Source organism: Aotus nancymaae, unplaced genomic scaffold, assembly GCF_030222135.1.
Source record: "Aotus nancymaae isolate 86718 unplaced genomic scaffold, 86718_ANA_hifiasm-v0.15.2.pri h1tg000014l, whole genome shotgun sequence".
Classification (NCBI taxonomy): domain Eukaryota; kingdom Metazoa; phylum Chordata; class Mammalia; order Primates; family Aotidae; genus Aotus; species Aotus nancymaae.
In genome coordinates, this window is record NW_026988425.1 from 101037245 (window position 1) to 101049406 (window position 12162).

The 12162-nt window shown below is 39.3% G+C and overlaps 1 protein-coding gene across 6 annotated transcripts in view; it reads left to right on the plus strand.

Moving 5' to 3' along the window:
• The first annotated feature begins 1070 nt into the window (after positions 1-1070).
• FER (FER tyrosine kinase) overlaps positions 1071-12162 on the plus strand; it is a 520940-nt gene continuing 509848 nt past the window's right edge. For 4 of the 6 annotated variants that reach the window (XM_012459750.2, XM_012459791.2, XM_012459801.3 and 1 more), the window contains exon 1: positions 1071-1116. The gene's annotated coding sequence lies outside the window, so the exon portion shown is untranslated. Of the gene's footprint in view, positions 1117-4684; positions 4723-12162 lie in introns of those variants that run through there. The other 2 variants (XM_012459767.2, XM_012459758.2) reach the window with 2 other exon arrangements.

Below are 12162 nucleotides of genomic sequence, written 5' to 3' on the forward strand. Positions count from 1 at the left end.
ACCTAGTAATAATCCTGTAGTTCACATTACTCATTTTTCACCAAATTCTTTTGGTGAAGGACGCTTCAGAAACGACCATCACTGAAGAGCAAACACGTTTGGGTTCTCCACGCATTCTAGACTCTTGAAGAGGTAAGAATTTATTATAGGGGGCCATTCCCAGGACCTGCTTTTAAACAAGATCCATTACAATTCCAGCATGGAGTTTCTAACATTTTTAGGCAGGCTCAGGCACTGAGAATACAGGACTGAAAGACAGTTCCTGCCCTTAAGGGACTCAGAGTAAACTGGAGTGGCTGCAAATCATTCTAAAGCAATCCACAACAGAAACAAGTAAAATGTGGGAAGGTACAGGAAAAAGTCACAAATTCTGAGGCTGAAAAGTGCCTATTTTAGGGGTAGGGGCCCCGCGACCCTAAAGCGGCTTCCTTTCCCGGGGATTTCAGCTCTGGGGATCGCCCAGCGCCCTGCGGGCACACTTAACATTTTAATCACGCCTCCGCCCCCACTCTCCGAATTCCTTTCCGGCTGCCGACCCGCAGAGTAGTCCTTTCCAGGCGGCCTCAGCTTATCATTCCCCGGTCCGGCCACTTCCCGGCCGCGGCCAGGCGAGCCTCCCCAAGTTTCCTGTGACGCCGCCGTCCGCTTCCAGCCCCATCTCACCCCGGCAGCCCAGGACACCGGCTAGGGAGGAGCAGGTTACCGAGGCGGGGAGAGCGGCACAAACGCGCAGACCTCGGGACTCCACCTGGGCTGGGGAGCGAGCCTACAGGGCAGCGGCCGCAGCTCCGCACCTCTAATCCTAGCGCCCGTAGCTCGGCCTAAGCGCACACCCACCCAGCCTAGGGCCCAAGGCCTGCCCCTTCGGGGCCGGGGCCAATCGGCCGCTCCCCGCCTCCTGGGAGGTAGTGGAGGAGGGGGTTGGGGGCCGGGCGGCAGCGCCCGCCTTCCACTCTTGCCTATTGGCTGAGGCCTCAAGGGTGCCCGGAGACCGGAGTACAGCTGGATTGGTTGCAGAGGTTCGTGACAGTGGCGCCTATTGGTTGTGGCAGCCCCCGTGACGCGGGGTGGTGACTGGCTCCGGAGTCTGAGGGGCTCGGGCTTGTCAGGTTCTAGGTAGGTGCGTTTCGCGCCGCCGGCGGTAGGCGCTGTTGCCCGGGGCAACGCGGGGGAAGGGGGGAAGTGGAGGGAAGGCAAGGCTAGAGCGGGGGCAACAATCTCTGCCCGCAGAAGGGCGCCCAGGATTCGGCCCGGGCGTTGTGGGCTGCGCCGAGGCTCTTCCTCCGCCCTCAGCCGTCGCCCCCCCAACCCTTGTCCCAGGCTGCAGGGTCACCCGCCCATCCTCCCGCCCGCGGCGGAGCATTCCTGGTTGGGGCCTGGGCCGGGCTACACACCCAGCCCCACGAGGCCCGCCCCTCCCACCATCCCGGGACCCGAAGGCTGAGGGGGCGGGTGCCGGCGCGAACGGGCTGTGGCGGGCGCAGTGGCTCCGCCCCGTCGCGGGGTCTGGGGGCTGCTGGGCGTGAGGTGGGGTGGGGTGGGGAGGATTGTGGGCAACGCCCAATCTTGCCCGCACCCGCACTCGCACCCCTTTTTTCGGCAGCAGTCATCTCCTGGGCGCCGCCCTCCCGCTGGGGGGGCACCCTCAACCCCTGGTGTACTTCCAGTCCCTTCCTGCCTCTGGAGCCCCGCAGTCAGTCTCCCTTGACCCGCTCGGTCCTCCCCAGCTCTCCTCCTATGTGTCACCTTCTCCCGCTTGTATCCCCCACCTCATCTTTCTCCTCCTGTCTTGGCCAGAGGTGTCCTCCAAGAGTCTAATCAAGAGATAGACCCAAGTGTGAAGCTAGTGCTGTTGTTGGTAATTTCTGCTCTGTGGTCTCTTTGCCTGTTAGTGTTGGGGAGGTGTTTGGAGGCACCTTCGGGGGTCACCTTTCTGCTTTAAAAGTTTCTCTTAGGATCGAGTTTCTGAATACGCTCATTGGGTTGTGTTAATAGGGCCAGGGTACTTCTTCCACAAATTGAGTTTACTGTGAGGTGGGCACTTTTTACTTTGTACGTTTGCGATTTTGCTGTCCACTGCAGTGTAATCCAAAATCTAACAATTTGCTAAGGCTGGTAGCCTTACATATTTCCTTCGCCTTATGGTTAAAAAAGGAGAAGCTTTTTAATCTTTTTAATTCAGATGAAGTTGCGTGTATTAATGGTGATCTCACTATCACTTTGACATAAACTGCTGTAAAGGTGTACTGCCATTTTCCTTTTCTCCAGATATTTTAAGATACATTTCTCAGATGAAGTCACCTATATAAAAGTGTAACAGAAAAATCAGTAAGAGAATATATCAACACTATTTTAGTGATTAAAGATTAGAAAATACCTTTCAATCTACATGTGGAATGAGAACAGGATTAAAAAAAAAGTATTGCAAAATCTATATAGTGCGTTAATTTGTAGTCCTGGTATACTTATGTTGCCTTTAAGAAGACATTTGTGAATAGCTCCAGGTTTGTCAGTCACTGCACCGGAAGGCAGAGTGTGTCTTTTTGTTGTTCAGGAAACCTTTTCTGCTAGTACTTTTGAGCCAAGAGTATTATGCTTCCAAAGATGTTGGTAATATATTAAGAAAGTACACAGGCATAGTTCTGTTTTCATCTTTGAAAGATCTTGGGTGAAGATCTGTTTCTCTTCTGCATTGATTGTTGACAGCATTAACATAGTTAAAACTAACATAGTTAAACTACAAAGTTTTAGCATCATCTAAAACTATGTAGTGTCAAGTTTATGCAGCTTCTGCACTACTTCAAAGGTTGATGTCGTTAGTCCAAAAGAAATAATTCAAGCTTTGGTAGACAAATCACATTTTATCTTCGGTGTAGGTGTTACTATAACTCTGGACTGTGAACATTTCAAATTTGCCAGTTTTTTTCTCAACTATTTTACTATGAAAAATTTCAAACAACGCAGAAGAGTCAAGTTGTACCTACCACCTATATATTTAGCAATAATGATTTCAAGACCACTGTTACACAGTAAACATTAAGGAATAGAGGAACTAAAATGATCAAGCTTAAAAAACCAGCATTTGTGACCTGGCACAGTGGCTTATGCCTGTAATCCCAGCACTCTGGGAGGCCGAGGCAGGAGGATCACCTGAGGTCGGGAGTTCAAGACCAGCTGACCAATATGGAGAAACCTCGTCTCTACTAAAAATGCAAAATTAGCCGGGCATGGTGGCGCATGCCTGTAATCCCAGCAACTTGGGAGGCTGAGGCAGGAGAATCGGTTGAACCCGGAAGGGGGAGGTTGCAGTGAGCTGAGATCACGCCATTGTACTACAGCCTGGGCAACAAGAGCGAAACTCTGTCTCAAAAAAGAAAAAAAAACCCAGCATACGTATCTACATGGATATGTAATATACATGTATATACACCCTACCGAATTATCATAAGGTGCTTTTTTTTGTTTTTAAATGGGAATTGTACTTATTAAAACTATAGTAACTGAATTACATGAGACTGTTCAAGGCAATCTTGTGAGTGAGTAGAAAGTCATCGTCTTTGTAATCAAGGCCCAAATGAGTAAACTGCATTTTGGTAATCAGAAAAAAGGAAATTTGATGAATAAATAAAAGTTTTGCTTTAAAATTGGACTCTTGTGTAAATAGATTATAGTTTTGTACTTGATTTATGAATGAACATTTTTTGGAGGGAAGTCCAAGGAACTATCAATTATGCAAAATTTTGGTAACAAACTTGATAAATTGGATCAATCTTATGTCTGTTCATTTGGAATAAGAATATACTTTTGTAATGGAAAAAGCTTACAAATGTGAACTTTCTTTTAGTAGAACTGCTTTATGGAGACTGAAGTAATTATCTAGAGACATCGAAGTTAGCATTTCAGTAGAACTGAACTATCTTAGTTATTGTCTCATGGTTCTGAGGAATATTTTGATATAAAATTTCATTTTATAGTAAAGAAATAAGTGGAAATGGGTATAAATTCACACATTCGTATATTTGTCATTTTTCTATACCTGGGAAATTCCTGCACACTTCTTTAAGTATTTGAATCTTGCTTTTTAGTTTTTGTGTACCCTAAATAGGTTTTTCATACTTACCTCATTCATATAGTAATTTCTTAAATATTAAGAGCTATGTAGATCTCTGGATTGCTTTATTATTATTTTCCACATTTTATTTGTCTTTGGCATGCTTATGTATGGTTAACCTATCATGCTATTGAGAGGGTGAACAAGTAGGTCACAGTTTTATGACTTTAGTTGTAGATTCAGTGAATTGAGAAACAATTAGGTTCTTTTTAAATCGAGGCTCCAATTTTCCCTTCCCTCCCTACCTTCTTCCCTTTTTTATTCCTTTCCTATTTTTATTTGATTATAAAAGTTAAATGCCTTATAATCGATTCAGAAGAAATTGATATAGAGAACAGAGAGAAGTCACCCGTTATTCTACCATAGTTAATGATTTGGAAACTAACCAAAACTTTGATTTCTTCTGTAATACCTTACCAATTGTTGCAATTTTATGGTTTTTATTTCAGTGTATCTACATTTGCATCAAAATCTGTTAGAGTTCTGGAACTCAAGGCTGTTACCCTAAATTAGAAGAGGCCTCCTAGATATGGGGGAAAAATGGAGAAGAATAAATTCAGGACAGATTAGAGTCAAGGAATTAGACTCAAGTAGTTACTTTTTCTTATTCTGTAAGTATAATTTTAGTTTACCATATAAAACTGCTGTATGGCTGACAAAATATGGGGCCATATTTTTTCTTTGGAATTCAGAATATCTAGGTAAAACAAAGTTTACTTGGTCCTTTTCTATGAATATTTCAGATTTCTCAATTTTTGGAGGATATTACATAATTTAGCTTTAAAAAATTTAATGTCATGCATAATTTGGAATAATTTCTTAAATATTTGTATTAGATTATTACTAATTTTTAGTCTATTCATTATCACCATTCATTATAAACTTCATATTGTCACTTTTCTTAGTAGATATTAAAAGACTGGACATTTTATGTAGGTGTTCCTTACTAGGTTGCAAAGTGTAGTGAAAAGAAGAGCCATGTATTTTAGAGTCAGATAATCGGGGTTTTAGTTCCAGTTTCTCTTCTGTGGGATCTTGACAAGTTATTTTATCTCTTTAAGTCATCATTTCCTCATCTACTAAATAGGGATGTTAAAATTACTGCACTAGCTTGTTACATAGAAGAAATGAGACAACATAGGTAAGATTTTGGAAGTATTCATCTTCTATATTCAGTTACTTACATGGTAGCATTGATTTTATCTCCTCTTGTGTTAATATGTTTATTATACCATCCTCAAAGTCCTTGTTTCAGACATAAGAAATTAAAATATAATGTACATTAAATTTACTTAAGTTGAATGACATTTGCATTTATACGAATAAATAATGAGAAATATCTCAGATTAGCTGTTCTTTTTATAATGCTTAGATTATTGTATCTCAGTAGGGATAATTATAAATTTACTTTAAATGGTTTTTAACCCCAAAATATGGCCAGTTTGTCTGGATTCCTGATTTATTTTTCTTCTTCCCTAGATGATCATGTTTTTGGATGGTTGCCCTAAGTTCCTTTCATTTAAACCACAGATATTAGCTACATGTTACTGTCTTAAATCTCTAACTAGTGCTCCCATAACCACATTTTCTCAATCTGTTTAAAACTTAAACTTTATTTTTAAATTTAATAATACCCTTATTTGTATATTAGTTGTATCTTTTCCACCTCCTGCTGATATATATGATTATTTTTTTAAGGAGCAGTGTTTTACAGATAGCCCTATTTCAGATTTTGTGTCCTATAAGTATAGGGTTCTGATTCTTAAAAAACATACCGTTTAAATGGACAGACCAGCCTATAGTTATTCTGTGTAGAGAAGCACTGAATTGAGTTAGGCATTGAACTAGAGTCCTTATGTTCTCATCCAGCAGTAAAACAGATTTTGTGATCTAAGTGTTTCTTATATATCCCATCCAGGTACAAGATATTTACATGTGTGGCATATTCCACTGTGTCCACTGTGTAGTTTTCTAGCTTGTGAGCTCTAATTCAGTCTCTTTTTCCTATTCAAGAAAGCATATTAGAATGCAGATGATTGAGTGTGAGATCATTATGGGTATAAACTTGAATCTACTCTGATTTATTGGAGAAAGTGAGTCATTAAAAAATGTGGGCTGGGTACAGTGGCTTATGCCTGTAATCACAGTACTTTGGAAGGCTGAAATGAGAGGATCACTTGAGCTTAGAAGTTCGAAAACAGCCTGGATAACATAATGAGACCTCATCTCTACAAAAAAATAAACAAAAATCAGCCAGATGTGATGGCATGTGCTTGTACTACTACTCGGGAGGCTAAGGTAGGAGGATTCCTTGAGCCCAAGAGTTCAAGACTGCATTGAGCTATCATAGCAACACTGTGCTTCAGTGTTCTTACAATTCTTTAGAGACCCAAGTTATTTCCATATTTTCCTAAAGTGAATGTCCCTCTAGTTATTTTTATAATTCTTATAATGCGACAGAAAATATTATTATACAAATTTTATGTAATTAATAGAGTCCTGCATCTAAAAGTTCAAATAACTTAATGAACATTTGAAAATATATGGGTGACAGTACCTCAGTCTTTATTGTAACTAGAATAACGGTAATTATTTTGGAAAAATTGAAATTAGTTTTCCAATATAAATCATTTTACTTGCAAAAAGGCTATTTCTATAGTGGGACTCACAGTTTTAGGTGAAGTAGAAACATTACTAGAATTTTTATTTTCTAGGCACTTAGAATATAAAAATGCTCTTTACATTGGCTCAGTCAGAAAAGTATCTGCATTACTATGAATAGAACTTAAATCACTCATCCTAGTAGAAGTACCATGTGTAATATACAGTTCTAAGTGAAGACTTAAAAACTATGTTCAGTAGACCTTTGATATTTGCAAGTGGTATTTCCTGAAACCTTTCTGAATCTAGGATATAACCACTTCCGTAAAATATGGTCAGATTTAGTGGGAAAATTTAAATGATCCCTTCAGACTCATACAATCCTGTAAGTAGGACTCGAGTAATTAAAACTATTAATTTTTTTGCTTTTGAAATGAAGGCTAGACAACCTTGCATTACATTATTTGTATACAGGCAAATTGTTCTTATTCTTGACCCTTGTATACTTAAGGTTTGAATAAAAGAGCATTTATGGCTTAATCACAAAGCTTCCTGCATTGTCACAATGGTTAGTCCTTGGTTGCTGTAATGCTTTCTGTATGCTGCTGTTTCTTAGATGTTTTCTTCTTGGAGTTGAACACTTCTGTAGTATGTGTTCTGTGGGCTCTCTTGTTAGTTTCACATTATACAAATAAAAGTGCATTTGATACTTCTAGCAGTGTTCAGTTTTGATAACAAATGGGTCAATAGCTACCCTAGCAGCTATACTGTATCTTTTTTCATGAAAATATATGGTGTTGGCTGGGTGCTGTGGCTCACCCCTGTTATCCCAGCACTTCGGGAGGCTGAGGTGGGTGGATCACCTGAGGTCAGGAGTTTGAGACCAGCCTGGCCAACACGGTGAAACCCTGTCTCTACTAAAAAAATATAAAAATTAGCTGGGTGTTGTGGCACATGCCTGTAATCCCAGTTACTTGGGAGGCTGAGGTGGGAGAATTGCTTGATCCTGGGAGGCAGAGGTTGCAGTGAGCCAAGACCGCCCTATGGCACTCCAGTGTGGGTGACAAGAGCGAGAAATTCCGTCTCAAAAAAAAGAAAATATATGGTATCTTGATTTTCTCTTGAATTATAGTTCTTTTAGACTTACATGGTTTCTATGTACATTCTTATATAGGTTAACATCATTTTAATTTTCACTAAGGTTTTGCAAACTTTGCTTTACCAGGAACAAAGAAAACATTTTCAGGCATCCCCTTTTTTCTTTGTTTCAGTATAGAAGTATGTGATGGACTTTCTAGTAAGGCAAATCCAGTCACTATCACATTTCCCATCCATTCTGAATCTACTGCAAATTTATATATTTGGCTAAGTACCATTACTTTATGATGCCTGTTTACTTTTTATATATTTAATAAATTTGGTGTAATAGAGAAATTAAGGGGAACTAAACAAGGTAGTTTCCGATAATTGTTAATTATAACCTGTAATGATAATATGTAATTACCTAATTATGGATCCATATAACCTATTAGTAATATGATAACATATAATTAATTAATGGTAGGTCAGTATTCCAGTTATTTGTAAGCATTTATGTTGGGGATGATGTGTAAGAATCTTTATGTAGATTTATAAACGATAGAAACTTTTTACAAAGCAGGAAGCCAGTTCTTTCCTCCTACACCTACACACATTTTTTGTTTTGTTTTTGTTTATATATAGTTCTTTTTTTTCTCCTCCTCAACATTTTAACTTCTCAGGTAGAAACAGTTTCTGTCAATACAGTTTCTGTCTTAAGTCTTTTAGTAAATTACATGGATTCAGATATATCATAATGGTGGTGGCACTAACATTTCTTTAGTACATCGCACTTTTGTACATTTCTTTTGATTTTATGAATTTGATGGCTTGCATTTTCTTTCTATGATCTGGAACCAATATTAGGTCATATCATTTATCCAAGGAGACCCAGTTATAAAATGATACTGGGATTTGAACTTGGGTGTTTCATACTCTAAACCTGAAATAAATATAAATGGTAAAAGTCTAAATATAGTGAACGGTTAATGGTCTTGGATTTAATAGAAGTTTCAGCCATTTGGGAGCGATTCTGAAGGTCTGTGTTGAAATATTTGCAGTTTTGCTGAGATAACTTCTTCTTATTAGAAGCAAGACCCTAAAATATTCATGCTCCTGGCTAATCGTCTTGTGTCTATATCTTATTTATTTATTTATATTATACTTTTAGTTCTGGGGTACATGTGCAGATCGTGCAGGTTTGTTACATAGGTATACACGAGCCATGGTGGTGGTTTGCTGCATCCATCGCCCCATCATCTACATTAGGTATTTCTCCTAATGCTTTCCCTTCCCTAGCCCCCCTCCCCCTCCTCTTCCTCCTCTAGCCTCCCAACCCCGCAGGCCCAGTGTGTGATGTTCCCCTCCTTGTGTTTGTGTGTTCTCATTGTTCAACACCCACTTATGGGTAAGAACATGCGGTGGTTGGTTTTCTGTTCTTGTGTCAGTTTGCTGAGAATGATGGTTTCCAGTTTTATCCATGTCTCTGCAAAGGACACGAACTCATCCTTTTTTTTGTGGCTGCATAGTATTCCATGGTGTATATGTGGAGGGAAAGAATTTTTACCTGTTGCATAGGAAAACTCATGGCACACAGATAGCTTAGTAGGCTTTCAGCAAATATTTGTTGAACAAATTAACAAAAAATAATGTGTCGCCTTAAGTTACCATTAACTCTGAAACTCTGAGTTAATTAACACATTTAAAAAAATGATGTATTGCCTTAGGTGACCATTAACTCTGAAACTCTGATGGGACTGAGAATACCCTGCTTGCAAACAAGCAGGTTACCTTGCCATACTTTTATATACATGACATTAATAGAAGAGCCCTGGGTCAGAGACTCAGAGGGTTTATTATAGCAAAAGCAGTTGCCAGAGAAATATCTTAGTACTGGTTCTCCCTGCCGCATCTCTGTGACAGAGCAATGTGATGAGGGTGAGATGTCTACCCACACATGCAGCAGATTTGCATCACAGGAGAGGAGCCTTGAAATTAGGAGACTCCAAGCTTGTATAGGGTGTTGGCACATCTGCCATCCTACCCTGCAGAACGAGAGAGATTACTCATTAAGCACATCTCTTCCAGAGGTGAGGGAGAAGGTATCTTTAGGTTTCTTACCCTAGAATATAAGTAAATGCTTCCAGGGAGGGGAGGGAGAGGGCTTAATTTCTCCAAAGGTTTTTGGAGGTTTCTATCTTTAGGGAGATACTATCTCTAGCTTCCAAGGCTGTCTGTTATGCAAATATCCATTTGTAGTACATTTTTCTCAGAAGATTCTGTGCAGGAACATAAGAAATGCGGAGTGAATTGTTTCCCTGCAGTAATTTTGAATTTCAGCAGTTAGCATCTGTTTACATCTGAACTCAGATTTAGGGACAAAATATTTTCAGACATTTCTCTATTTCTCTTCTCTTGGTTCTTTGTTTAGGTTGCTTGATTGTCCAGTAGGTACTTATCATTGTTTTTCAGTTTAGCAACCTTGGCTGAAATATATCTTTCCTTCCTGATTAGCTTCTGCAAAAAATGTTGGGATTCAGTATTATCTGTTCGATTTAGGTAATGTACCTATTCCTGAACTACTGCTTGTGAGAAGGAATATGCTCATTTCCCAGACCTGGGTTTTGTTCCTACCCCAGAAACATTAGAATGCTAGTGATTAATGCCACCCAAACCACGTGGGTTGATGATAAGAGGGTAGTTTGGGAAAAGAAAATTAAGATGCTGCTACCAAAAGAAGGGGAGATAGATGCTTCAGAGGAAAAAAACAACACAGGTCTGTTACTTACATGCACATACAACTCACTTTTAAAAAAATAGAATCTTACCATATATAATTACTTCATCTATTTTTCACCTACCACATATCATGAATAAGAAATTTTCTTTGAAAACATAATTTTAAATTGTTGTAAAAGTATACTTAAATTCATTGCTTAAAATAGATATTTGGTAAATTCATTGTTTAAAACAGACATTTGGTTTATCAGAATTGGGTTTTGAAAAACTAAGGGGATATTTATTAGAGAAGTGGGGAGAGTAGAGATGGGAAAGAGAAGTAGATCCAGGACTAGGGTAAGGCAACAGAGTTGCCTAAGGACACAAAATGTGAGACATCACTTTTAGGATCATGCAGCTGCAGGGTGGCACTTGCATGATCCTGAGAGTATCTCCTTAAATTTTGCACCCCAGGTATTTCTCTTGCATCACCCTAGTCCCATTTGTGAAAAGAAGCATATTTTAAGGAATAGGAACTGCTTTTTGACTATGAATGTGAGTTAGAGATGATAGTATGTGTAACTGAGGAAGTTGGTGGGGAAGATTAAGGTACACTAGAAAGTAGTAATTATGCATTTTCAACTGTTAGGTGTGGAAACCTTTGCTGAGTCTAGTAATCATGATAATACCTTTGAAGTAACACAAGGAATATAGTTTTTTTGATTCATGGGTTTATAGTAGTTTGATTTTTAAAAAGTTCCATTTAGAGATGCCACCAAAAAAAGTTGTTGCTTTTAACCCACATCATTTTAATATCAAAGAAAAATGCTTTTTATTTCATTGAAAAATAAAAATTACAGAAAAGACTGAGTTGGAGATTGAGGCATAATACATGGGTGCTTTGACTAGCTGGCTTTCTTTTCTCTTTGCTTTGCTTTCTTTCTTTCTTTCTTTCTTTTCTTTTTGACAGGGTATTACTCTCTTACTCAGGCTGGAGTACAGTGGTGCTATCACAGCTCACTGGAGCCTTGACCTCCTGGGCTCAACTGATCCTTCTGTCTCAGCTTCCTGAGTAGCTGGAACTACCGTTGACTAGCTTTCCTGAGCAAGAAACTTGATGCTGATCAATATTAGGAATGGAATCTCAGTTGAATAATTGTCTTTCTTTAACTTAGGTCTGTGGAAATAACTATTTCCATAGCAAAGTGAGAGACCAGAACAGGGAATTCTAAATAACGCAACTATCTTTGCTGATAGAGAAGAGAGTTTAAACATTTTTAATATGAATTGGATGATCCAGTGATTTTTGGGTTTGTCTTTGGAGTAGAATTGGATATATATATATATATATATATATAAAGTGTTTTGTTCCTCAGAAAGCTGTATGAGTAATACTGTTTACTGAACTATACCCTGGGAGTTTAATTAAAGATGATATATTGAAAGCAATACTAAGTGAAGTCATGACTGAATTTTTTTCTTTTTTTTGAGGCAGGGTCTCATTCTATTGCCTAGGCTGGAGTGCAGTGGCACACTCATTGTTCACTGCAGCCTCAACTTTCTGGCCTCAGGTGATCCTCCCACCTTAACTTCTCAAGTAGCAGGGACTACAGGTACATGCCACCATGCCATAATTTTTGTATTTTTTTTGTAGA